Raw genomic sequence first — 6,000 nt, forward strand, 5'->3', positions numbered from 1 at the left:
CTGGACCCAATGCAGTATGTTTTTGCATTAACATTACTAGAAGAAGATCAGATATTTTTTATTTTTATGCTATGAAAGGTCTTCTCAAAGCAAGAATCATGGCTTTGGGAATTGAATTTCTTCAATGTTCAGGTCGTATTTGATCCTTATTTTGTGTCAGTCTCATATGAAGGGTCATAAGAAATTATTTCTTTTTACATGAAAATAGGATATTGAACTTCAGTTATTCATTCTCTACCTGAAAATGAGTGAAACTTTGGATGGGTTGTTATTAGCAAGAGGGCTGAAAATGCTGGGAGAAAAGTACTTCATGACTGAACTGCAGCACATAAGTGCAGGTCCTCATTTGTGTCCTAGCAGAATCAACCTGCCAGCTTAAATAGCTTTCTGTATGTTGGTTAGCTTCACCCTGAGGAGAATCAAGAGCATGTGCCTAGTTTGTTCCACTGAAACTTTTGCCAGATAAGAAAGTTGGAGCAATGAGACAGTTATGAGCAAAAGACTGGTTATAAACATCTCAACAATTTCTGGTTGTCCTCTACAAATACTGTTGTGCATAGTAGTTTACTACTGGCTAATGCAAAATGGAAATTGAAGTGGAAATATATTGCCAAACAGAAAGGTACAACATCAGGAAAGGCAGGAGATTTGATTTCAGATATTTTAAAAGGTACAAAAATCTGGTCCTACTGATTTAAGTGTTCCAGAAACATGAGCCTTGGAAATGCTACATGTTGAAACTGCTAGGAAGTTCTTTCAAGTGAAGATATTCTGTAGTTTCATTAACTCACTGAGTGAACCAATGAAGGTTGGAATAGAGTGGCTTTGAAAAGAACCAATAAAAACTTAGAAATTATTACCAATATTATTGTGTCCAGAAGTTGTTTTCTTTTACATCTACAACCATTCCATTTACATTTCTGTAAAGTTTTTGGTTCTTCTAATACGATAATAATGTTAATAACAAAATACAGTACTGTTTCTACAGTGATCTGGATGGTAGATCATGAAAAGCTGTTTTTGATGACACTGTAGAATTGAACTGCGTGTATAGGTAATGTATGAATGCAGTCAGATTGATTCACTCATTGTTCACAATGCAAAGATTTCAGTAATTGATTTTCAGAATATTCAAATGTTTTCTTTAACTATTTTTATGAATATGGTGTTGCACTGAAAGTCATTTATGTAAGTAGTTTTCTCTGACACTGGCGCAGGGTTGAGTACTGATTACTAAAAAATTTTTATCTAAAAGTTGTTCTTCATGAGATTGATATAACTGAAAGTTTAATAGTGAAGACTAACTTACTGTGTTGTTTGGATTATGATTACATTTTCTTTCTTTTCTGAGTTGCATGACAGTCTACTATAAGACTTACTAGTTCACGATATTTATTGTTTAGAAAGAGAGTCTCCAGCAAAGAAGTTCTTCCTTTTCTTCTAAAAGAAACTATAAATAGTTCTCTCGCTTCCTCCAAACAAACAGACATCTGAACAAATCCTAGGGATTAACCTCTCTGGGCATTTTGTACCTACTAATGCCCAAACAGAATCTTACTGTCTCCATTTCTTTTCACTCTTCTATCTCTGTACTGTTCTGCTATTTAAAGTCCCGTCTCCCCAGCATGGACCCTCCAGCAGCAGAGCTGCAGAGAGATTTGAATGTTGTCTGTGTGCTTCCTGGGGAAAAAGCTGTCCTCAAGCATTCTGTTGAGCTAAGAAGACTTTTTTTCCAGCAAGAACTGTAAATAATGGAATTTTTGCTCTTTTTGAGATACCTCAAAAGAGATTTCCTTGCAGATTTTGGGAGATTTTTCTCAATCTGCTGTTTATTTTGCTGATTCAAACCAGAATATTCTGCACTGTGGTTCCAAAGGAACCACCATTTTTAAGACAAATGTTACTATGTTACTTGATTGTTGTTATTTTCTGTTTGTTTGTTTAGCTGACTAGATAGTGCAACATTTATTAAATTGACCCATATATTGAAAAGTAGATAATGTCCTTGTTATTTAAAACACAATATTTTTTTTAAATTTAGAGCAGTAGCACAGCTTTGATTTACTGTTTATGACAGATGTAGAACAGAAGAACTTCAGAGAAGTTGCTGCGCAAATTTTATCTTCTGGACCATGAATTAGATTGTACTTAACCTGGATCTTTTGCTCAGAATCTTTCTTTATATTCTCATGGCTTCATATGCCGTCTGATTTCTTTGGCTAACTAAAATGCACAGAGTAGAAGTTAGCAAAGTAAATTAAAACTACAAATCTTCTCCAAGTATTTTCCCTCAATCTTACACTAAACATAACATTTAATGTGTTTTTCCCATTAGTTCCCTTTCAGTATTTTAGTATTCTTTCCTTTCCCACGGAAAAATCCTGCCTTTTGTGACCCTTGTAGACTCCGAGTACATTTATCTAATACTTCTTTATTTTGTGTACAGGGATGGTGGTAGCTGGAAACCACAGAAGAATCTATGCTGAACACAGCTCCATGGAGGCTACCTGCAAAATTAGCATGCAAACTGGGACAGCAGTGAGATGTGGTGGTGGATTTGTTATTACTTTCTTTGGGAGAAGGCATAGAGAAGTAACACTCTCAACAGCAGATAAGTGTTTGGAAGAGGAATGTGCGTGTTTTGGGGAATGTAGGTAGCTAGGTAATGGTAACAGAATTCGGCTATTCTACAAAAACCATCAAGGGACCTCCTTGTGCAAGTAGTTTCAACAGATTACATGAAGTAGAAGAGTTGGGTGATAGAGGAATACAAGATAGTCAAGATCACACTAGAATTGTATTTCTTAAATGATACACTTACATTAGTTATTTGAATTTGACAAAACCGAAGAGCTGCAAGCTGTACCTGGATACAGCAGGATTGTTGCTAAAACTTGGATAGATAACCAGATAGGTACTGACAATTCACTGAGTTTCCCTTCACTTCCCTTCAATCTCCATTTATGAGAAGGAAAATAACTATATATATATAATAACCTGTTTTTTAGTGATCTGCTAGTACAGATCTGGGACTAGAAGTATTTTCTTGCCATCAGAACACAGCAGCTTTAAACTGCTTTCTGGTCCTTCGTTGTGTATGCTGTCCAGCCTTTACTTATTGTTCTTTTGGAAGCTGGGGCCAGTAGATGCTGGGTAAAAGGTAGGTTATTGTGGATGCTGCAGTGCTGAGACTATCTCAGGTACTGTCTGACCAAATCCTGGTATGCTGGGCAGAGCACTCATCAGATGCTGTGGTAATTTATCTTTTGTTGGTGGATGTCAGTGTGCATCTGGACTTATCATATGGTACTCTGTATAGTAAGATACGTCTGTTATTGGGGTCATACTCCACTATTTTACTGGAAAAGTGATTTATTAGTTTCCTGAAAAAAATTTAAGAAATCCTAGCATACAAAAGATAATGTCATTTGATATTTTTACTTATTCATTGCATGTCACAAATCTCATGGTTTATTTTATTTTTTTTTCATTTCATTTAATTCATGATAGAACAAGATAGAAAAAAAGACATGAAGAAACCGTTTCTATACACTCTGATGGACTTGCCTAACTGCAAATAAACAGATTATGGGAAAAGACATGACAGAGTAGGAGGAAATAATTTATTTGGCTAACAGATTTCTGTAGTGAATTTGGTAGTTTGGAAGCATATATTCTTTAATTGTTCCTGTAAAAAGTTGGTAGCTACCAGAGATCATAAATTGAACATGGATATAAACACATACTCTTCCAATGTCCAAAAATTTCTGTACAGTTTGGTTTTTCTGGTTATAGTTCTGTGGAATAGTTCATTAATAGGCAGTATTCTAATCTTTCCCAAAGAGTGGAATGTCAAGGTGAAATTTTGATCTGCAAGGACACCCCCGTGGCACTTGACAGAATGTGTGACGTTGTAAATTTTGGGTAGCAACCAATGCTGGTAAAAGTGCTGGGGTGTAAACTTCACAGTAGATTCTTTAAGACTGCTTTTATGAATATGGAAATAAAATAATTCAGTGTTCTTCTACCTTCTGCCACTTTTTAAAATCTTCTCATTGGAAAGAGAAAAAGAGAAAAGGTGATTACAAATCCACCTACATGAATAACAATGAAGGGGAAGAGTGGGTCCTTTCCGAATAAATTTTGAGTTATTTTATCATTACTGCAATCAGAAGTGCCTGTCTTAAAACATATATACATATATTTAGACTGAAGTGCAAGGACTTTCATTTTTAAATAACTGAGCATGATTCTTATCCCTTCCTCTACAATGAATAGTAGCCTCTCTATGCTTACAGTACTTACACCTCAGAAAATAAAGGCTGCTAGAGCACGCACAGGCGAGAGTACAAGAAGTCCTGGTTTATGTAAGTTGAAAACTGTGCACCTCTGCAGAGCAAGGAGGTCTTACTTTATGCTGCACCGCTACACTAACGACAAGAGAAAATATTCTTCCTGGAGATGAGCATAAATACTAACACATGCTGTGTGACTACTGAATGACTTGAAAAATCCTTTTGCTTTATTGAAGCGCTTTGGTTGAAGTCAATGGGGTTGCACTGAGGTATGAGAGAATATTTTTACATGTGACATTCCTTTTCCCATATGTCATATTCACCATTCTTCAAAGCTCTCAGCCTCCTTTGACCTACACACCACCTGCATTTTGGTGAAAATGTAAATGCCCCCTGTCCTACTCCCTCTCCATTCATGAGAGAGTTCTTGAGAAGCAGAGTTTGAAGGTCCAGAAAGGAAAAAAATAAAAATTTCCCACCATTAATTGGGATCCATTTCTGTTTTATATCACTTATTCAGGTCTGTCCACTATTTTTTCTCACTGTTCATCTCCCATCTTTTTTTCTAGTGTTTCTTTTCTATATACCATTTCCCATCATGTTGCTCTTTTTTTCATAAGCCTCTAGTTGTGAGATAGCTGACAAAGGCACTGAGGTCCAGCAGATGGGAAAGTTTCAAGATCCACAGCCTAGACATAGTTTTTGAAACTGCTCTTATCACTTGGCATAGCAGTGAGAGAGACCTGATTCCATGATGTATGACATGTATCCCCATCAACAGGGAAGAAAGAGGAAATGGCTTTTTCATAAGTCAGTAGGTCAGCTTCTCACTATACCCCTTAATACACCCTTTTCTTTTTTTGTGCGGTAACATTTTGATTTGTAAAAACTTAATTTCAACTTCAATTGAAAGATTAGCAGATGCAGCAAAGCTAGGAGACACTGGGAAATAGTGTTTGGGCAGTGAACAGAGAGTAGTCTCGAAGTGGAGGGCAGGTGTCTGCAGGAATAGCCAACCTGAGGCAATAGTTTTACCCAGAAGTGACACAGGCACGGTAATATCTAGCTCCATTTTTTTCCCAGTAAAATTAGTTTTTCATATACTCTAAAAGTAGTCCCACTTATTTCAGTAGAAATAATATCCAAGCGAAGATTAGAGATCTGGGGAGCACCTGGGTGGGGTCAAATGTCAGTCCTTGTCCCAGTCTTTCCTTCCATACAAAAGAATTCTTACCATCACGATCACATCAGGCCTGGGTCTACCAGCATATTTAACTAGAGATTAGAAGATTTTTGCTTGGAATTCTTCTGTCAACTAGTTCAGTCACACGAAGCAATTCTAAGCTAATTTCCAGAGTGCAGTTTGCTAACCTTTACTCTGTTATCTCTCCGAAAAACAGAATGAAAGGAAAATGCCTGAAGTCCCTATGATACAAAGCTCCTGCAGACATCCATTCATATGGATGTGGTGGATTCAAAAGTGCCCCACTCCTAAATGACTAGGCTCCCTGCTGCCTGCTGAACTGCTTATCTCCAACAGTTATTTAGTTGGTTATTAGAAATACAAGTCTTGTAGATAAAGATAGACATGGGAATGGCACCTTGACAGACTAAAAAAATATTATTTAAATTTTTATTACATTAAGGAATTATCTTTTCAAAACGAGCTTACCTACACTAGTCTGATTTTTTGGATGCAGAAATA

The 6,000-nt window shown here is 36.5% G+C and overlaps 1 protein-coding gene across 8 annotated transcripts in view; it reads left to right on the forward strand.

Moving 5' to 3' along the window:
• The window catches only part of LOC110397297 (cytochrome P450 4V2-like), a 92,749-nt gene extending 88,722 nt beyond the window's left edge, over positions 1-4,027 (forward strand). For all 8 annotated transcript variants that reach the window (XM_021393392.1, XM_021393385.1, XM_021393387.1 and 5 more), the window contains one exon: positions 2,447-4,027. The gene's annotated coding sequence lies outside the window, so the exon portion shown is untranslated. The remainder of the gene's footprint in view (positions 1-2,446) is intronic.

This window comes from Numida meleagris, chromosome 4 (genome assembly GCF_002078875.1).
Source record: "Numida meleagris isolate 19003 breed g44 Domestic line chromosome 4, NumMel1.0, whole genome shotgun sequence".
NCBI lineage: Eukaryota > Metazoa > Chordata > Aves > Galliformes > Numididae > Numida > Numida meleagris.